Source organism: Mesoplodon mirus, assembly GCF_964341445.2.
Source record: "Mesoplodon mirus genome assembly, chromosome: X".
In the NCBI taxonomy this organism is placed as follows: domain Eukaryota; kingdom Metazoa; phylum Chordata; class Mammalia; order Artiodactyla; family Ziphiidae; genus Mesoplodon; species Mesoplodon mirus.
The window spans coordinates 3,466,700-3,490,096 of NC_138981.1; the positions used below are offsets into that span (position 1 = coordinate 3,466,700).

A 23,397-nucleotide genomic window follows, 5' to 3' on the forward strand; every position below is an offset into this window, starting at 1 on the left:
CCCATTTTGGACTTCTGACATTCACGACAACATGATAAATTAGTGTTGTTTCAAGGTGCTACATTTGTAGCGATGTCGTAGAGCAGCCCTAGGAAACTCATGCAGACCAAACCCCAGATTGCTTTCATTTTGATGGTTTTAATCTCCAGTGCAGATGTCAAGGATGAACCGGAGGGTATGCATCTCTCCTCAGATGATACGAGAACATGCAAGAAAACAGTGAAATCTAACTGTCCCTTTAGTCTTGCAGTCATGTCTCTCTACATGGACCGAAAACCCCATCATCGGTGGGTAGGACGATGTGGAAAGCAATTACTGTGTAAGGAAAAGGAAACACAGAGCATGAGAGAAAGGAAAGACCATTGCACGGCTCTGTCCAGATCTGAAGTCTCCTGCAAGGAGAGATCCCCCTCTACCCTGTGGCCCATCATCCACTGACGAGCATCCTCTCATGCTGGAGAGACTGAGGTTGATTTGTGCCTCTCTCCTCAGTCAGGTGTTTGCAGAAGGCAGCATGAAGATTGATATCCCTTTATTTTAACCCAAGCAGCATAATCACAGCTTGACGACCGTAGCTCCACCTAATCCTTTTCCTAAGGCTTCTGTGCACCCCAAGGCAATTCATCCCCTGGGCCACCTGCTTGGTTGTAATTACAGCTTTGATGAAGATAAAACACGTTTGGATCTTTCTATTGAACAAGATATCATTATCCAGCCATAACAGTATCACTCTCCCCAGAGCCAAAGGTCAGTGTACCTTGGGAGTGATGGATCTCTAGTCCGCTCACTGTAGATGCTCACTCGGCAAATATTAAATATCTATGAACCTTCTCGCTGACAATGGATGGTTTCTAAGTGCAGGCGGGTTGTCTCTTGAGAATGTGCAAGGTAGGAAAAGCACAGAGGCTGATTTTCTGCACTCTAACAAAATAACATACAGCAGGGGAAGGGATTTTACATATTTACATATGTAAAATATTCAATCTATGCATGCATATTTTATCATATAATAGCTTATTAACATATTATGTTAAAATTACATTCATATTATATAGAGCAATATACAGTGTAACTTTATATTGCATATAGATATATACATATATTCTTTAATTTCATTTGATCCTAATATTCATACAAGGCATTGTCATAGTGTCTTCCCATTTTGTAGATAAGGAACCTGAGGCCCAGAGAGTTGGGTGAACTTTCCATTGAGATGAAACTGAAAAGGCCAGAACTGGAATACAAATACAAGATAGCTGGGCTTCCCTGGTGGCGCAGTGGTTGAGAGTCCGCCTGCTGATGCAGGGGACATGGGTTCGTGCCCTGGTCCGGGAAGATCCCACATGCCGTGGAGCGGCTGGGCCCGTGAGCCATGGCCACTGAGCCTGCGCGTCCGGAGCCTGTGCTCTGCAATGGGAGAGGCCACAGCAGTGAGAGGCCCGCGTACCGCAAAAAAAAAAAAAAAAAAAAAAAAAAACGAGATGGTACCAGAGCAGCATCCTCTTTGATCAACCTGTCTCACTCATGTACAGGTGTCTTAGTCTCACTCCAGACCTACAGAATCAGACTCCTGGGCAGGGCTGGGATCTATAACTTTAATGCATTTTGCAAGTAATTCCTAAGTATCCCCCAAATCTGAGAATCGCTGTTTTCCCAGTTAAATTGGTTTCAAAGCCATTTTATGTTCTGAGGACTTCAGATGTTCAGTGACAATTTTGCAATGATATTCGCAGATCTTTTGGCTAATTATACACTATATTTTTCATAGAGAGATTTACAAAATGTGACTGTTAATCCTCTTAAAATCTCCACAGGGAAGATAAATGATGAGAAGTGTATCACAGATTTGCCTTAATATATTTTTAAGGAAAGATAAAAACAGGAAAAGACATTGAAATTCTATATCAATTTGTATACACAGAAGAACTTATTCTTAATCTGATGCAAAATTAGTTGTTATTATATAGATCCAACATTTGCAGCAACATGGATGGACCTGGAGATGATCATACTAAGTAAAGTAAGCCAGACAGAGAAAGACAAATACCATATGCTATCACTTATATGTGAAATCGAAAATATGACACAAATGAACTTATGGTTACCAAAGGGGAAAGTGACTTGTGGTTATGAAAGGGGAAAGTGGGGGGGGATAAATTAGGTGTTTGGGATTAACATATGCACACCACTACATATAAAATAGATAAACAACAAGGTCCTACTCTATAGCACAGGGAACTCTATTCAATACCTTGTAATAACTTATAATGGAAAAGAATCTGAAAAAGAATATATATAACTGAATCACTGCTGTATACCTGAAACTATCACAATATTATAAATCAATTATACTTCAATAAAAACTTGTTTGGGGAAATTATATTCAATATCCTGTAATAAACCATAATGGAAAAGACTATGAAAAAGGATCTATGTATATATAACTGAGTCACTTTGCCGTACAGCAGTAATTAACACAACATTGTAATTCAACTATACTTCAATAAAAAATAAATTTTAAAGAAGTTGTTTGTTTGGAAAAAAAATAACTGTGTTAGTTTCCTAGGGCTGCTTTAGCAACGTGCCACACACTGGGTGGCCAAAAAAAAAAAAAAAAGAGAGAGAGAGAGAGAGAAAATACGGCATATTCCCTTACAGTCCTGAAGACCCGAAGTCTGCAATCAAGGTGCGGACAGGAAATCACCCCCTCCAGAAGCTGTAAGGGGAGATCTTTCCTGCTCCTCCAGCTTCTGAGGGTCCCTGGTAATCCTTGGCATTGTAGCTGCATCACCCCAATCTCTGTCTTTACATTTACATGGCTGTCTTCCCTCTGCAGGTCCCCATCCAAATTCCCACTCCTCCTAAGGACATCAGTCATTGGAGTAGGGTCCACCCTGAGGCAATATAACCTCATCTTAACTTGATGCCACGTGCAAAGACCCTCTTTCCAAATAAGGTTTTGGGTGACCATGAACTTGGGGAGACACTGATCAACCCAACAGGTTGACCTTCAAGGTGAAAGCTAATTACGGAACTTTTGCATCATTGTAGAAAAGTTTGGGAAAACGGATGGTGGTACTTATTTTGTAGAGGTGGCTGTTTTAGAAAACAGAGCCCCCCAGTTCTAGAGATATGCAGTAGAGAAGTCCCTGCAGTGAACAATGTTTTATTACTCGCTGAAAAATTTGTTCAGAGAATCGAAATCAAGTTAAATGGTCTTATAAAAACGGGCAGGAGGAAACTTTTGGAGGTGATGGATGTTTATTGCCTTGATTGTGCTAATGACTTCATGGGTCCCTACATATGTTCAAACCTATTAAATTGTATATACGTATTAAATATGTGCAGCTTTGGGTATATCAATGACAACTCAATAAAGCGTTACAGAAAAAAAAAAAAAAGAAAACCAAGAAGAAAATGCATATGCCCATAGGTCAGAGGTAAAGCTATGATGGCATAGGTCAGGAACAGGGGTCCATGTGTGTATGCTGGATTCCTATGAAGGAGAATGGAATGTGTGTTGGGGTTCATTTTCTGATACTATGCACAGTTTTCTGGGTGTTTCACTGACCTTTCCATAAATCCGTTATTCTTCTCACATTCCTCTCCACAGACCTTTTCTTTTTTTGATGGTATTTCTAGAAGGAAGGCACAGAAATCTATGACATCTTCCTTCCTTTAATCTTTTACGTAAGTGATTTTTTCCCTTCCTTTCTGCAGTGTGATAGCATCCTTTCTCTAAGTACAAACCATGAAAACATGTCACAGCCAAGTCACTTCCTTGAATGTTTATTACATAACCAGTTCTACTGAAGTTGTGTAATTCTGCGAATCAACATACATCACTGAAATAGGATTTAAGAATAGAGCTACATTTTCCTGCTTATTGACTATTTTCCTTTGCACACCTTTGATCCGCCCGTCTAGATATATTCGGTGTAATTTGTTTTATCACGGTAACTAATTTGTTGTTCCATAAGCCAGATGCACACTGCCCTTACTGTCTACCTCACAAACTGATTCCCTTAAGTGTGAAATGGAAACGTCACATGAACAGCAAACTTTCACCAAGGGCTTGGCATACCTTCTGATGGATGCTCTAGACCCACCTCCAAGTCCAGCTTCTTCTGTTTCACTGACAGTAAAATTACCAATGATTCACTTCTGAATATGGCAAACAGCACCCTTCTCTATTTTCTAGGAGAAAATTAATCCTACACAAAGGAAGCCTATCTGCCATGTGTCAAAGTGCTATTTAAATTTTGAACCAGGATTTTGCTTCAAAATGTAGTCCTTTGGGATCATGCTTTTTTCCCCTGATGGGAGGAAGAGACCACTGTAAGTGTTGATGGGAACGACTGCATGCAAAGGTGCCAAGGAGGATGCTCTATCACATGGGACATCCTACATGCTTATCTGGTCCCATGTATACAGCCCTGAGTTCAACTCCACAGGGATGAGTAGCCTGCAAATGAGATCAGGTCAAAAATACCTCCCACTGCAGGTCTACGAGTATTAGATTTGCTCCAGAGGCTTCATCCGGCTCAGCAAGAACATTCCTGCTCCTAAGGACAATTGGGCAGATCACCCAAAGCCTGAAACCCTATTAATCAACATCAGGAAATGTCAACATTTGCAGAGTTGGTAAGGGCTCCAGGTGGAATATACACCCTTTTCTACAAAAAGGTGACATCCTGGAAAGATCATGGGCTTCTGAAGGCTTATGACCTCCAGGGGCAGCCAGTTTCTTGGCTTAAAAAAAAGATACAGAATAATTTTTACTTCTTGCATCTATATCTTAGGTAATCACATCTGTATCAATGGTAATACATGCCTGTTAAATGCACTATCTTTTTTTTTGATCCTTTTTTTTTAAATTGACGTAGAGTTGATTTACTACGTTGTGTTAGTTTCAGGTGTACAGCAGAGTGATTGTCATATATATATATATATATATATATATATATATATATATATATATATATATATATACTTTTTCAGATTCTTTTCCATTATGGTTTATTACGAGAATTTGAACATAGTTCCCTGTGCTATACAGTAGGTCCTCCTTTTGTTTTTGTTTTTTTTTAACCTGTTTTATACATAGCAGTTTATATCTGCTAATCCCAAACTCTTATTAATTTATCCCTCTCCATTTCTTTCCCCTTTGGTAACCATGAGGTTATTTTCTATGTCTGTGAGTCTGTTTCTGTTTTGTAAATAAGTTCATTTGTATTATTTTTTTAGATACCACATATAACTAATATCATATGACATTTGTCTTTGTCTGACTTACTTCACTTAGTATGATAGTCTCTAGGTCTATCCATGTTGCTGCAAATGGCATTATTTCATTCTTTTTGATAGCTGAGTAATATCCCATTGTATATATATACCACATTTTCTTTATCCTTTCATCTGTCGATGGACGCTTAGGTTGCTTCCATGTCTTAGCTATTGTAAATAGTGCTGCTGTGAACATTGGGTTACATGTATCTTTTCAAATTAGAGTGAAATACATGATCTCATGTTGTTAAACTATGTAGTGATCTAAGAGCAAAAGAAATGGATAGGTTTCCATCTCAACCATTCTGTTGTTTACCCTCCTGACTTTGAAAAATTTAATGTTTCTGTGCCTCAATTTCCTCACATATTAAAAAGGGGAAGATGATTGGACTTTTCTTACCATGTGACAAATAAATGGCATAATACATATTGAATGCATTGAATCGTGTCTGCCATATTTTAAACACACACATATCCTGTTTATTAATTTTACAGAGGAAACCCTAATGGTGACAGCTTCCATCATTTGTCAGTTTCCTCAGGGACAAAAATAAAGGCTGCGTGGAAGAAGAGTACGTTTTTGCTGTGGAGTCTCAGAGGATACCTTTCAGATCTTCAAAGGCAGATAAAAGAGAAAATATAGAACCCAATCAAATCACACTTGTTATCAGTGGTTGTACTTGGAGGTTGCAATTGGAGTCCCTGTTATGATCAAATAATGGAAACCCTTTTTATCATTAAATTTGTATTACGGATATAGTTCTCCCAAAGGGAAAAAATATCATTACAGAAGAAAGTATTACCATTTAGTCATAAGATAAAAATCTAAATACATGATTTGGCAATAAGCTCACAGCAGTTGTTAAACATTAAAATGAAAATTTAGGGGCCTCCCTGGTGGTGCAGTGGTTGAGAAGTCCGCCTGCCGATGCAGGGGATACGGGTTCGTGCCCCGGTCTGGGAGGATCCCATATGCCGCGGAGCGGCTGGGCCCGTGAGCCATGGCCGCTGGGCCTGCGCATCCGGAGCCTGTGCTCCGCAACGGGAGAGGCCACAACAGTGAGAGGCCCGCGTACCGCAAAAAAAAAAAAAAAAAAAAAAAAAAGAAAATTTACAAAAAGCACTGTTTCCAAATAATGATTATTTCCAAAGTAGAGTTTTTTAGTTTGGGTGTTTTTTTTTTATTGTCCTTTTGAGAGAATGATTAAACTGAATCATGTTCAATACTTTGCAATGTTTCCATAAGCAAATAGAATTTCCCCAAAGGGCACTTCTGGGACTAAATTGTTTGTTTATAATTTGTCCTCAAAATGTTTTTACAAAGGAAGGATATGTCCTATTTAATTTCCTATTTAAATGATTCTTGAATTCTTATGAAAATCGCATTACACTGAATTTTTATTCTGGTATTCAGATGTGTACAGGCACAGGTATGCATACACAAACACTGGCCACTAAGTTAATTTTTAAACTATATTTGACTTTTATTTTAAACATCCTTTCACCATTGGCTTTGAAGTTCTTCGATACTCCCTTTCCTGTATGTCTATGTTGAGCAATCATGCTACTTAAAATATTAATCATTTAGCAAATGGGAAAGAGACAAGGCATCAAAAAGTTAAATTGTGTAGTTAACACTAGTTATTTCTGTGGTGGTAGGATAATGCTGATTTTTTTTCCTTTGTATGTTTTCTGCATTTCAAAAGTGTTCCCCCTTTAATTTACCTTTTAAAATAAAAGATCTATTTTTTTCCCCTACAAGATCTTTGTCTTCATCTGGTAGTTACAGGATTTCTGTCATATTATGATCATTTGGCATTAATGTACTTTTCCCCTTGAATTCTTTACAATATTAACTTATACTTCCACACACACACACACACAAAAATCAAGGGCAGTTTTTGAGCTAATGATTGAATATCCTGTATCAATTTACACAACTTTATTTTACATGTATCTAACAACCTGTGCAATTTTTACCTAAAGTTTTTGTCACAGTTCCATTCCATTCTTTTATGTTTATGGCATTTGATTTTATTTTTTTAACTTTTTATTTTATACTGGAGTATAGGTGATTAACAGTGTTGTGATCGTTTCAGGTGTACAGCAAAGTGATTCAGTTATCCATATACATGTATCTCTTCTTTTTCAAATTCTTTTCCCATTTAGGTTGTTACATAATTTTGACCAGAGTTCCCTGTGCTGTACAGTAGGTCCTTGTTGTCCATTACATTTTGTGAAATGCCCTCTCTCTTGCTTTTTCTAGAGTGTGCTTGGAAATATCTAACATAGAGTATAAACTGTCTTACCATGAAGTTACAGGTCTTAATTAAAAGAAAAATGTTTCTGTCACATACACCCTTTATTCAGGATATAACTCTTTTGCTAGCATCACGAAGCCTTTGTCTCTTCCAACTTTATACTGGGAAGGTAGACAGAGAGAAAGAGAGAGAAGTGTCACTAAACGTTATAAATATGACAGAGAAACCGGTGCGAACACATCTGGGAAGAATTCAGAACAGGAAGCAAAACAAATGAGAAAATCTACACGTTTTTTGCTCACAGCAAACCCCAGCTTCATCTTGCAACTTAGAAAAAGGATTGTCATATTTTTCTACAAGGGGACAGGTTATCAGTGTTTTCGGCTCTGGGGGCCAGGTGATCACCTCTGAACTGATAAGATAAAAGCAGACCTTGGCCACAGGCAACAGAATGGGGGTATCTGGGTTCCAGATAAATAAAACTGTAAGTTTTATTACAGAAACAGGTCACAGGGCCTGAGCACTGCGTGTAGTTGCTCAACTTCTGCCAGGGACGGCACCTAAGAAGAAGTGAAAAGAGGCTTCTCACCATTTATGCAAAGCTGAGGCTTAAATTAAAAACCACCACACACACACACACAAAACAAAACCAAAAACAAACTATGCAAAATTTCTCCAACCCTCCAGAGCAGGACACGGGGTGGTACTTTACCCAGAGTATCTGCCACCCGTTTCTGCTTCTGCTTCTCTGCCTCCAGGGAAAGGGTTCAGATTCCAGGATGCTCCGTGCACAAGGGTGCAGAAAGCGATCCGCAGCACGGGCTAGGAGAATTTCACTCTAAATAGAACGATGCAAGTGCAGGCAGAGAAAAAGAACCCTGGGGGCCATGCATGCCGTGAATCTGGGAGTAGCTTTAAAAGAATGTACTAAGTTCATCTCAGAAAACCACGGAAACAGGGTGAGCAGTAAGGAGGACAATGAACCAGCCCAGGAAGTCATTCGGGGAGTGACGTTGGGAACAGCAAGGACATGGGACGGTCCATGGCTACTCCCACGGTTAGAGCAGCTGTGAAGCCCTGAGGCTCAGGCACTGCCCTCCTCCAGCCTGTTCACAGCTATCACCTTATGCAACATGAGTAAGGGAAAAGCACACACACAAATACAGAATAAAAGAATGGGAACTGGGCTTCCCTGGTGGCGCAGTGGTTGAGAGTCCACCTGCTGATGCAGGGGACACGGGTTCGTGCCCCGGTCCGGGAGGACCCCACATGCCGCGGAGTGGCTGGGCCCGTGAGCCATGGCCACTGAGCCTGCGCGTCCAGAGCCTGTGCTCCGCAACGGGAGAGGCCACAACAGTGAGAGGCCCGCGTACCGCAAAAAAAAAAAAAAAAAGAATGGGAACTACATCCAGGGCATGCAATCCAAGAACGTAAATCTAAAATAGCCCATCCCATCAGACTAGGAAAAAAGAATTAAAAAACTGCATTAGAATCAGGGTTTCATATGTCTAAATTAAACCCCAAATGTGGAGAATAAAATAGGACATTTCATTACTTTATTCAATAACTCTTTGGCAGCATCCACTGGGTGCTGCTTTACGTCCATGAGGGACCGGGAAGACACTATATCAAATGAGGTATTCCACCCCTCCTGGGAGGGTGGGGGGCTTCCCGCCTAGTAAGGGAAGCACACAGGTAAGCAACTGCTCATGACCCAGGATTCTAAGGGAGCAGACAGATGAGGGAGACGAAGGGAGATTTCACTGGGGGGATAAAATGCTTTTGCTGAGACTTGACAGATGACACATCAGACAAAGCCAATCTCTGGGCAACCAGAGAGTTTGTCAGGTCAAGGGTCCAATTATGGGGAACGTGATATGGATCCAGTTACCGGACTTTGTTGGCATAATGAAGACTGTAAGAAATGAAGAAGAATCCATGTCATCAGATTTGGAGGCCCACGAAAGAGGGTGTAACCTGATGGTGAAAGCCATGGTTAAAGCTGCGGCATGTTCAACAGCTGGTCCAGATAAGCATCAATGAACTCCTAGATAAGCATCATTGACCTCTTGGATAAGGGTCCATGACCTCCTGGATAAGGGTCCACAACCTCCTGGATAAGGGTCCATTTCTTCCTGGATCATGGTCCATGATCACCCGAAGTAAAGAGGATAAGTGGTGAAGACTGAAATCCGTGTAGCCTGATAAATCAATTCATTGGTATACATTGGAATATGTTCACTGGATACATCTTAGAAACATTTAACCATTTTTTACTCTGTTGAGCAACTGTGTAAGTTGCAATTCTTATCCCATATAAATAGCATGTTTTAAATACTGTTATTCAATAGAAATGACTATACTTCCTAATTATCCAGATAGCAGCTCATTTCCTGTGGAATCCACGTCCAAGGTGTATTATTCGAAGACAGCCTGTAACTAAGCAAGTGGGACGAAAGAAATCATAGAAATAGGTCAGGTTTTAAAAATTAAAATTTATCCTATGGTTTCAGGGAAGCTCAACTAGCAGAAAATGAAATCCCAGACCAAAAAAAATGAATTGGAAAATGAAGTTTTAGCCTCAGGGGAAATATCAGAAAATGACTAATGGGATGAAGAAACCACAGCTCAGATTGAGAGGGTGGGAAAAAATAAAGGAATGGAAATCACTGATCAAAAATGTATGACCTAGTCTTCAATAATGTATGATCTGTAAACACTAAACTCATGTGACCTGTGCATAGGGTGGTTTAAAAAAAAAAGAAGAAAAGTCATGAAGGGTAAGAGGAAATAGGCAGTACAAAAGAGGTGATTGCATTTGCCAAGGAAGGTGATCTTTTGGCTACAGAGGTCAGACAAGGAGAGTTCCTTTTATCACTGGGCTTCTGTCAGATGTTTCTGTTACTTGTGATTGAAGATGCTCTTTCCCCTAAGACTACTGGTCTCAACAAGGAACATACACATCCCCTTTCTCCTTAGAACTGCCTTGTTATCCCACCTGAGAACTGTTCAGGTTTCTTGGAACCTGGATTTCTGCAAGAAAATTTTGGCAAGAGTACCATAAACTCAATCAAGTTATGGGTAGCTTTGGTCAAAGACAGCTAGAGCTTCCTGTGTCTTGATTTTCCTGGTGACTTCGTTGAATGTTTTGTATTCTTCAGACAACCAGGTGGGAAACATTTGGGAAAACTCTTCTAGTCATTAGGGCTAACCCTTCAAACAGCCCAGGGTGGGTTAGAAAGACTTGTGAACTACTGAATCTGATTGTTTTGGGTACAGTTTTGCATAGACCACTCATATTTCCTATCAGCTCTTCATGTATTGCTACTCTTTCTTTGAGAGCCCAAGTAGATATATTTCATACCATCTGTATTCATCTATTTTGCTTCTAACCTTCTGCTTGATAGTTGGACTATTTTTGTCTCTGTCTTCCATTCTCTGCAAATTCTTTCATAATAAGTTTCATGTTCTTCTCTTCTTTTCTTTTTTACCATTCTATTCCAATTTCCTGAATCTTTCTTAGACACTTCTATACTATGTTTAATTCTCATTAGCAAAGTATATATTTTAAAAATAAGATCTCTCATTTTTCTTTCCAACATATCTCTTTGGCTCACTTTCAGATTTATCATCTCGGTTTAATTCTGCCTTCTTCTGTATCTGTTTTTTTTTTTAGATGAGCCTAAAATATTTTTAGCAATAAATCACTGTAATTATAGTAGTGATGATCACCTTGTATTACAGAATACAGGTACGTGATTACTCCAGTAAAGATCTTTCAAGAACTTCACTCAGTTCTGATTTTGTACCCCAAGCATAAAGCATGATTTCAAGTTGTGTGTGCAACGTTTTTATTTTAGTGTCTGATGCTCTGACTCATGGTTTATCACAGACTAGAATCTCTTTGTCTCATTTTCTCTTCAAATCTTCATTTGCCTCTACTTTTCAGATAAAATGCTCACATCCCTAAGAATCTATACCCACCTCTTCCAAGCTTTAGTCGTTTCTTTTTTCCTTTTGTATATCTGGTATAAACTGTCTATTTTTTATAGACTTTATTTTTTAATTATTATTTTATTATTTATTTGGTTGTGCTGAGTCTTAGCTGTGGCAGGTGGGCTCCTTAGTTGCAGCTCGCTGGCTCCCCAGTTGCGGCACACAGGCTCCTTAGTTGTGGCATTTGAACTCTTAGTTGCAGCATGCATGTGGGATCTAGTTCTCTGACCATGGATTGAACCCAGGTCCCCTGCACTGGGATCATGGAGTCTTAACCACTGTGCCACAAGGGAAGTCCCAAAATGTCTATTTTTTTTTTTTTTTTTTTGCGGTACGCCGGCCTCTCACTGTTGTGGCCTCTCCCGTTGCGGAGCACAGGCTCCGGATGCGCAGGCTCAGCGGCCATGGCTCACGGGCCCAGCCGCTCCGTGGCATGTGGGATCTTCCCAGACTGGGGCACGAACCTGCATCCCCTGCATCGGCAGGTGGACTCTCAACCACTGCGCCACCAGGGAAGCCCCAAAATGTCTATTTTTATAATTGATTTTAACTCACTACTTATATATGCCATCATCAATGTACATCAACCAATCAGGGGCAGAAACTACACAGGGGTTTTCTCCACTTGTCTTATAACACAGAACTTTCCACACAGTAGATACTCAAATGTTAGATGAATTGAATTGTAAGTTACATAAATTCTTTTTGAAGATGTTTATATATAATCTTAATCTTAGAGGATTTCAATATTTTGAGTCATAATAGGAAACAAAACAAAAAGAACACTATTTTTTGAGAGAAATCTAAATATTTCTTCATGTAAATGCATAATTAAAACAGATTTAATTATATATATTTTGAAATTTTCATGTGGCAGAGACAAAGCTAGTACTTTCTGAGAAATTACAGGAAGGAAAGGTGGGAAATGAAGACTATAAAGAGAAAATAATTATTTCATGGAATGAAATGAATTCATTTCAAGAAACTAAACAACTGTATTGGACTTTTTAACACTTTACTCCATCCTCACTTTATCTGACAGGATTGCCAGCAATGTGGTTTTAAAACAAAGGTAGCTTTACTTAGAAATGAATATCACCTTGTGCCAAAAGAGAAAATGTGCATGACAGAAACAAAAGCAAAAATAAACAAACGGGACCTAATCAAACTTCAAAGCTTTCGCACAGCAGAGGAAACCACCAACAAAACAAAGAGACAACCTACAGACTGGGAGAAAATATTTGCAAATGAAGCAACTGACAAAGGATTTATCTCCAACATATACATGCAGGTCATGCAGCTCAATATCAAAAAACCAAAAAACCCAATCCAAAAATGGGCAGAAGATCTAAATAGACATTTCTCCAAAGAAGACATACAGATGGCCAACAGGCACACGAAAAGATGCCCAACATCACTAATTCTTAAAAAAATGCAAATCAAAACCAAAATGAGGTATCACCTCATACCTGTTAGAATGGCCATCAGCAAAAAGTCTACAAACAATAAATGCTGGAGAGGGTGTGGAGAAAAGGGAACCTTCCTGCACTGTTGGTGGGAATGTAAATTGGTGCAGCCACTGTGGAGAACAGTATGGTGGCTTCTTAAAAAAACTAAAAATACAGCTACCATATGATCCAGCAATCCCACTCCTGGGCATATATCCGGAGAAAACTAATTCAAAAACATATGTGCACCCCAATGTTCATAGCAGCACTATTCAGAGTAACCAGGACATGGAAGCAACCTAATTGTCTATTGACAGATGAGTAGATAAAGAAGATGTACATCTATACAATGGAATATTACTGAGCCATAAAAAAGAATGAATTATTGCCATTGGCAGAAACATGAATGGACCTAGAGATTACCATACTGAGTGAAGTAAGTCACATAAAGATAAATATTATATGATACCACTTATATGTGGACTTTAAAAAATAATACAAATGAACTTATCTACCAAACAGAAACAGACTCACAGACATAGAAAACAAACTCTTGGTTACCAAAGGGGAAAGAAAGGGGGAGAAAAATTAGGAGTATGGGATTAACAGATACATACCACTATATATAAAATAAACAGTAAGGATTTACCATATAGCATAGGGAACTATATTCAATACCTTGTAATAACCTATTATGGAAAAGAATCTGAAATATACATATATATATATATATATATATATATCTGAATCACTTTGCTGTACACCTAAAACTAACACAATATTGTAAATCAACTATACTTCAACTAAAAAAGAAGAGTGGAAAAAAGGTACAGGGAATGGATATTATTCAAATTCAATCAAATACAGTTTCTAAATTATAAGGAAAGTATAATAAAGGACTAAAACTTAGCTGGCTATAATTAAAAGGCATGTACTCTTCTAGGCACCATGAAAATATCCCCTTGAATCTACACATCAAATATGAGAGGGAGAGATTACTTTCTTCCATTTACTGTTGAACAACTGAGACAAAAACATACTGTATAGCACAGGGAAGTCAGCTTGGTGCTTTGCGACAACCTAGAGGGGTGGGATAGGGAGGGTGGGAGAGAGGCTCAAGAGGGAGGGGCTATGGGTATGTATGTCTGCATGTGGCTGATTCACTTTGTTGTGCGACAAGGCTAGCACAGTACTGTGAAGCAGTTATACTCCAATAAAGGTCAATTAAAAACAAAAAAAAGATACCTGGTAATTGCCCCAATCACACAACCAGTAAAGCGCTGAGCTTTTGCAAAAATCCAAGTCTTGCAAACTATTATATATATAGGATGGATAAGCAACAAGGTTGTACTGTACAGCAAAGGAACTATATTCAATACCTGGTGGTAAACCATAGCAGAAAAGAATACGAAAAAGAATATGTATGTATAACTGAATCATTTTGCTGTGCAGCAGAAATTAACACATCATTGTAAATCAACTCTATTTCAATAAATAAATTTTTTAAAATTCAAGTCTTTTCCATATACTACACTGCACTCCCCCACCCCCCGTCATCCCAAATTCTTTTTTTTTGAATTTTATTTATTTTTTTTTATACAGCAGGTTCTTATTAGTTACCCATCTTACACATATTAGTGTATATATCTCAAAACTTGCCTCACACACTGCATTGCTCTGGAGTTCTGATGCAGAGAGAAGTAATAAGACATAAAAGTATTGGTTTCTGTTCAACTACTCTCCATGTTTTCTTCTTTCCTCCCTTCCTTCTTTCCTTTCAACTTCCATAGTAATTGTTGATTCATAAGTTGCAATTCGAATTAATCCTACAGAGGATTAATATGTCAAGTATCTTTGTGATGATCCATCTCTTTTAATAGCAGAAAATACTTTCTTTCAAAATATACAAATATTACATAAGATATGTCCTCAAGAAACATCAGGGTTTTCTTTTTTTCAGGAAAGAAACAAAATAATACCTCCAATATGCATTTCTTATCATTGCTTATTCTGAATAAATAAATATATATGTGTGTGTGCTTTTATAAATAAATACGCTTTTATAAAACCAGATAGATAAGATATAATGAGCTTAAGGTCTAGAACATCAGGACGGTCCACAGACACATATAAATTCTTATTGTTGACATGAACTGAAAAACAAACAACAATATGTAGATATATAGGCTCCTTTTCTTGTACAGATAAAGTGGATTTTTCCAAAAACACCATCCAATCCGTTGTCTTAGGATGCCAACCGGTTGCAGGACAAAAGGTTCTATTACTCCTTCTCTGCTGCTCTAATTTCATACCCCGTGTCATGACGTATTTATGTACAAATTGTCTAACTGTCACTAGATAATCTTCATACTTCAGTATGTAAATCTCCACGACAGAGTTCAAAGGAGGCCTTTCTTATACAGACATGTGCTTTAGAGGTACTGCTTTCTACCCAGTCTCAAATATACTTTCCTTCTGTTCATAAAACGCTCACGAATTTCAAGGGCAGAAAATGACATTCAAATAAATGTGTCAGGCAGAAAGAGCCCCAGCAAAGATGATTCCTGAGCTCTTCGTGTTCACTTATGGCGTTTTAGGACAATGATCATGTAAATGTGTGTTTGCGGAATTTTAAGGTCTGATGTATCCTGTTGGAGGGGGAATGGAAAAATTTACTAATCAGACTCGGGTCATTACCTGCCTAACTTAAACATTTACTTGGATGATCATTTTCTTAAAATAATCGAAAGCTGATAAATACAGAGCAGCGAAGGGAGATTTATAATAGGACACAGACTTCATTTTTAAGCCTCTGTCTGAGGGCACTGATAGAATCAAATACTTCTGCGTTCTTTGAAGAATATAAATTGTTTCATGGCTGGTCGTTCCCTGGGACTTGGTTATTCACTGTCGGGGATCAAACATAAGGACTGGGGTGTTCAGCTGAAATGAGAGGTGTGTACAGTGTTGATAAAAATCAGAGGCGCTTCTGATACTAATGGGCCCATCAAACAGCTCCCCAGTACAAATAGCTTCCCCAGCTCTTTGGAATCAAGCAACTTCACTTTCTTAGAGGCGAAGGAATTGTCCTACCTGTCCTGCCTTCCAAGATGGGGCCAGGCTTCAGGGTATTACACAGCTAGCTTTTCTGGGGCACTGGGGAACTTTCCTTCGATACATCCCCTGGAAACAGCAAAGACTTTTAGGATTCCACTTTGGAATTCTGCCATCCTGTACTGCTCAGACCAGGGGAAAACTAAAGGAAACTCTTAATCGTTCATGCTTCTTCCCAATCTAGTATTTGTAATAGACATGGGTTTCAGGTGAAGTGGACGGGTATGGATTCCATACCCGATTCTAAATCGTTTTTGCTCACAGTAACATGTGCAGATTTGATTAATAATGAGATGACTTGAGTATAGCACAGAGAACTCTGCTCGATATTATGTAACAACCTAAATGGGAAAAGAATTTGGAAAAGAATAGATACATGTATAGGTATAACTGAATCACTTTGCTGTACATCTGAAACTATCACAACATTGTTAATCAGCTATACTACAATATAAAATAAAAAGTTAAAAAATATATATATATATAAATTAATGAGATGACTTGTAAGGGAACATTGTTACATGTGGTCCACTCTGGCCCACAGTGCCCTTTACTAATCAACCCCGAGTATTTGGGAAAATGTTGGCATGTCCCTCCTAAAGAGTTATTAGCAAGTTTCCTTAGCATTCGTCCTAGTTACCCTAAGTCCTATGGAAATATTTGCTTTTGTTCTATATTTATTTTTCTGACCCAGACAATATACTAGCATTCCTCTGCTTAAAATGAAAGATGGTATTCTTTTGGGAATTTTGTAGCAACTTGAGAATAGATACAGATTTAGATGTCCATATACAAATATTAGGCTACACACACAGAACTGCACACAAAATCTGGTATAAACCACCCAAAGCAAACCACAAACATTTACCCCCGACTCCGTCTCCATCAAAAGTCTCAACTCCTGTGTTTCCAGCAACCACCCAACCCCATAGAAACAGGCCCACATCACTTACCTAAGGCAGAATCAGCACTATTTGCTTTGCTTCAGGACCTCAGGCTTGTCAACACATACGGTTCACACATGTGGAGCTGGGGGGCCAGGAGCAGTACAGCTGGAATCTGCGAGTTCCTGAAATTAGTCCTCATCCCTCAGAGGACAGAGGAGGAAGTTACATTAAGTGAGATTTCCTAATTTTTCCAAAGTTGCAGAGTTCATCCCATTAATAAGAGGGCAAACTGAGATAGTGTACACCTACAACGAATATAATGTGACATGTCAGTTATCTCTCAAGTAAACCAAAAAAGAGCAAAGGTATTAATATCTAGTTCTTAGCCTTCCAGCTCTCTCTCTCCATTCAGAAAAAAACTGACTGAGTTTCTCATGTGTGTGAGGTCTTTAGCTGAGTTCCATTGATGAATTAGGTGACTAAAATAGAACCAGTCCCTTTCCTAATGGTATTTGGGGAGACAGAAGGTAAACAAGAAATTAAAAGGTCATTTAAGTTCCATGGTAGGAGAAACGCTGATTTCAGAGAGGGCTACATGCCCCTGTATGGCTTGAATGGATTGTAGGAGAAATTATAAAGCATGACCACATATATTTATTCTAATCAGGGCACTAATCCTGTGTGAGGACCCCACCCTCATGAACTCATCTAAATCTAATCAGCTCCCCATGTCCAAATACCATCATATGGGGGGTTAGCACCTCAAAATATGAATTTGGGGAAACACAGATGTTCATCCAGATCATGTATATAATGTATGTCTGTTCCTCAGAAAACTAAAAATAGAATTACCATATGACCCAGCAATCCCACTCCTGGCCATATACTGAGACAAATCTATAAATTGAAAAGACACATGCATCCCTACATTCACTGCAGCACTATTTACAATAGCCCAAACATGAAAACCACCTAAGTGTCCATCGAGAGATGGATGGATAAAGAAGATGTGGGACATCTATACCATGGAATACTACTCAGCCATAAAAAAGAATGAAATAATGCCATTTGCAGCAAAATGGATGACTTAGAGATAATCATACTAAGTGAAGTCAAAGACAAATATCATCTGATATCATTTATATGTGGAATCTAAAATACGGCACAAATGAACTTATCTACAAAACAGAAACAGACTCACAGATGTAGAGAACAGGTTTGTGGTTGTCAAGGCATGGTGGGGAGGGATGGATGGACTGGGAGTCTGGGATTAGCAGATGTAAACTAGTATATATAGGATGGATAAACAATGAGGTCCTACTATACAGCACAGGGAACTATATTCAATATCCTATGATAGGGGCTTCCCTGGTGGCGCAGGGGTTAAGAATCTGCCTGCCAATGCAGGGGACACGGGTTCGAGCCCTGGTCTGGGAAGATCCCACATGCCGTGGATCAACGAAGCCCACGCACCACAACTACTGAGCCTGCGCTCTAGAGCCCATGAGTCACAACTATTGAGCCTGCACTCTGCAACAAGAGCCCATGCTCTGCAACAAGAGAAGCCACCACCATGAGAAGCCCGCGCACCACAACAAAGAGTAGCCCCTGCTCGCCGCAACTAGAGAAAGCCCGCGTGCAGCAACGAAGACTCAACAGAGGCAAAAATAACTAACTAAATAAAAATTTTTTTTTAATTTAAAAAAGGAAAAAAGAATGTCTCTATGTGTATAACTGGGTCACTTTGCTGTACAGCAGAGACTGGCACAACATTGTAAATCAATTAGACTTCAATAAAAAAATGTATGTCTAGATACATTGGATATATTTATTTATCATAAATATAACTACTTTATGCATAATATGTATTTATACTTAATACAAATATTTGTGTTTTATTTATTTACATAAGTATGTATGTATATGCAATGTGTATGCATATACGTACTCATACACATTGTATAAAACATATATGCACACATCACATATATATATGTACACCTGCACGTGTGCCATAATGAATCAAGCTTCATGCTCGCATGGGGCCACCTGGAATGCAGCTTTCTGAATTATATGAGACAATTCCATTCTAACCCGATATACTGAGCATTTCTATTCTGCCCAAATGCATCAGACAGAAAGATGAAAAGAGCACTTTTGCTGATCCCAATGTGTTCACAATCTACTGGGCAGAAAGAGCCTTTTCTGTATGGCCTGGATATGACCATGGATGGACTTGTAGCAGAAAAAGGATGTCTGAGGTTAGGGACTGGGGCGGACCCAAAGTGCCCAGTTAAAATAAACCAGTATTTATTTACGAAGGCCCTGCTATGTACCAAGTGTTTTCTATGTTTCACCTCATTCTATAGCTTTTGTACTCTTGGAGATATGACTATCCTGGTTTTACTGGGAAGGAAATCACAGCACAGAGAACTGACGTAAAGTTGGGACGGGAGAACTGTAAGTCGGGGCCTGATTTGAATGTGGCTGTGCTTGCCACCAACTGCCCATCAGCTTCCTTCCACCAGCGATTTCCAGCCTGTGCTCCTCTGAGCCTGGAGATTCCAGAGAGGAGGGAGACCCAGGGACCGGGGAACAAAGCCCTTGATTTTTCTGTCACGTGTGTTTGGCTCAGCATACAATCCAATTGGGAGAAAATCCCACTGCTACGTTTGCATTTGGAATCCACTTGGCTGCACCATATTAAGGTCTGAGAGGCACATCCCATAGCCGTAGGTACCCTGGCTCTCTGTGTCCTTTTAGAATCATTTGATCCATGCTATCTGTATAATACAGCGTTCTATTTTTCATTTTATGAGGATCTTTCTAATCTTCAGGGTCCCTACTCAATGATTTATTATCGGTCAATAAGATATACTTTTGTTTCGGGACACAGAGAACAGACCTGTGGTGGACAAGGGGGAGTCAGAGTAGCGGCAGGATAGACTGGAGGGATGGACTGGGAGTCTGGGGTTAGCAGTTGCAAACTAGTATAGATAGGATGGATAAACAACAAGGTCCTACTGCAGAGCCCAGGGAACGATATTCAATATCCTGTGACAAACCATCATGGAAAAGAATATGTGTATGTATATACATATATATATATATATATATACACACACACACACACACATATATATATACATGTATAACTGAGTCACACTGTAATTCAACTATACTTCAACAAAAAATTTTTTAAAAAGAAGGTATACTTGTCTCCCTTTTTCCTATAAAAACTAAGGCATGGCCCCAACTTAATGATCCAAGGGAAAAGATACATAAAAACAACTTAACCAAAGAACAGAACTGACATGAAGGGTCCTGCTGATGGGATGCACTCTCGGTAATTGTCAGAGACAGGCTAAGCACCGGCCTCTTTGAATTTGTCTTAGCTTGTGGATTATCAGTAAGCACTGGAGGGTCTCCAAGGAAACCATGGTGTCTCCCCACAGCTACAGCATTCTTTTTCCCTTCCCTCTCTTTGGAGGGTCTATTTTATAAACTCCAGATCTTCCATCCCCTCAAGGTAAGTAAAAGGCATCCCTGATTTGTTTCATGTTCTAAAGCAGAAAGTTCTCCTGGGGTTAGGGGGCAGGACAGAAGACACTGAGATTTTTCTTTCTTAATGATATATTTATTCAGCTCAGCTATAAGAGCAATATTTTAAAAACAGTACTCATTTTCCCTAGCCAAGGGGTGTGATGTTGACCAAAATACTAAATCCAGTGGACCGGTGGCTTTTGAGAAGCACCTCTGTCAAAATCACTACATAAAAATATCCTTTTCCTCCTTTATAAAATATTTGAGTCCTATTTCCACGACTCCTGCCCCCTGAACGTCAGTCTGAAAATATTAGTGGCAATGTGGCTAAGAATGTCACCTGCCGTATCAGTAAGCAAAGATGTTGCAGCCATCAAGCCCTCAGTCACGGCAGCTGCCCCCCTGAGGGGATTCAGGATAGAGAAAAACAGGATATTGGCCCCAGAGAACTAAGGTGCATATCAAAGGAATGATTTCAAGGAGACCAGACTCTTGGATCATCCCATACACAGAAATGCGCTACATTCATTAACTTGAGATGTCTGGTTTTCTCTAGTTAAACTAACAGTCACCTTTTGATGTTAGAACTACTGGGTCTTTGCGGCAGAAACCCCTACATATCCAGGCTCCGCCCCTACCTTTTTGGAGCAGTCCCTAGAGCTATCTGAGATGCTGCTTGCTGGGCTTAAGTCCTCAGAAAGTCCGCCCAATACAACACAATTCTCAACTTTCAGGTCGTGCTTTTTTTTTTTCAGTTGAGAGCTTCAACTGTCTACATGGGGATCAGAAATGATTCTGTGGATAAATACATTTGAAATGTTTGTTAATCAGACTATTCTGATGGATTTTAGTTGGTTTTTAAAAAAATTTTTGTTGGAGTACAGTTGATTTATGATGTTGTGTTAGTTTCAGGTGTACAGCAAAGTGAATCAGTTATACATACACATATATCCACTCTTTTTTTAGATTCTTTTCCCATATAGGTCATTACAGAGTATTGAGTAGAGTTCCCTGTGCTCTACAGTAGGTCCTTATTAGTTATCTATTATATATATAGTAGTGTGTACACATCAATCCCAATCTTCCAGTTTATCCCTCCCACCCCTTACCCCTTGGTAACCGTAAGTTTGTTTTCTACATCTGTAACTCTATTTCCATTTGTAGATAAGTTCATTTGTACCCTTACCATATGATCCAGCAATCTCACTCCTGGGCATATATCCGAAGGAAACCATAATTTGAAAAGGTACATGCACCCCAATGTTCACAGCAGCACTATTTACAATAGGCAAGACATGAAAGAAACTTAAATGTCCATCGACAGATGAATGGATAAAGAAGATGTGGTACATATATACAATGGAATATTAGCCATAAAAAAGAATGAAATAACGCCATTTGCAGCAACATGGATGGACCTGGAGATGATCATACTACGTGAAATCAGTCAAAGACAAATATCACATGACAGGACTTATATGTGGAATCTAAAAAAAGGATTTTAGTTTTATAGAAAAAAGGTAATGTACACATTTCCCTAGTTGTTCACAGTTGTGTGTGAGGTAGGTGTTGAACGCTGCATTTAATATCACTGATACATCTCCTTAGAAGAACTGTTTGCATGAATTAGAATCCATTCCCACCATCTCCCCAGCACGGAGAAACACGAACGTGAACATGACATCTACTAAAACAAACTAAAACAAAACGAAGGAAGGACAATGGATGTTTTTTCTTTAAAAATAATTTAACAGGATAATTCACTTTTACAGTCTTAGTTGAATGTATTATCGAAATTCTCCCACCGAAGGCTGCTTGACTGGAACATGGAATATGAGCAGTGTGTCTAGTGCTCTTTGCAAAGTATACTGATTTAGTATGTGGACAAATTAGTCCTCCTGTTCATGGCCACAATCAAAGGATCATCAAAGTGTCTCCCTAGCATTAGCTTTTGTTAGCCGGTACACAAAAGTACATGGTGTAATTAAAAGTCCCCTTTTTTTCTAGGACAGGAAGAGGAAGGAATGGGACAAACAAACATGAGAGGCAGGAGGTAGGAGGTCAGGAGGGAAAACAAGAAAAGTCTCCGGGAAGATATCTGAGATGTGCTGACTGTTGTAACGGTCCCTTCCCTTGGGGCTACCGTGGACTCCACACTCCTAAGTCCACCTGCCCACAGGGAAGTGATTTCTTCTGTGTCTGGCAAGTCTGAAAAACCACATAAGGTTATCTTTAAAAAACACCTAAAATCGTTTTGTTGAATGAAGGACAAGTTTTTAATTTACTCCAAATAATAATTCTATGATTAATTAATTCTAGCTAATTTCATGGCTTTTTGATCTTTAACTGATATTCTAAAATTATAATACTTATCAATAGTAAACTTAAGTATGTTATATTTAACTATAAACATTTAACTATATACATAATTATATATATAATCTATCAATCATCTATCTATACATCCATCTTATGTATCCAGCCATCCGTCTTATCTATCTTGTTTCTATCTATCTATATATCCATCTATATCGATCCATCTATCATCTATCAATCCATCTAATAATCTATCTATCTACCTATCTATCCATCCATCATATCTATCTATCTATCTATCTATCTATCTATCTATCTATCTATCAGCTATATGCATACACATCAGCTATATAAAGAAAATTCACTCTCGAAATGACTGCCTATTTCTTCAGCATGCACGTGTCCCAGGAAAGATTTCCACAAAATCTGCAGAGTGTTTGAAACATTCTGACCAAAACTACAGGGGATGTGGCACACCAGAAGCCATTTGGGGCATTCTGAGGGGCCCTCGAAGAACCCAACTGCCTTTGCAACCTGGATGGACAT

At 39.0% G+C, this 23,397-nt stretch overlaps 1 long non-coding RNA gene across 1 annotated transcript in view; it reads right to left on the reverse strand.

Annotated features, from left to right (window-relative positions):
- LOC309797104 overlaps positions 1-17,184 on the reverse strand; it is a 53,363-nt gene extending 36,179 nt beyond the window's left edge. The window contains exon 1 of the long non-coding RNA XR_014292546.1: positions 17,059-17,184. This is a non-coding gene — a long non-coding RNA (uncharacterized lncRNA). The remainder of the gene's footprint in view (positions 1-17,058) is intronic.
- Between the last annotated feature and the right edge of the window lie 6,213 nt (positions 17,185-23,397).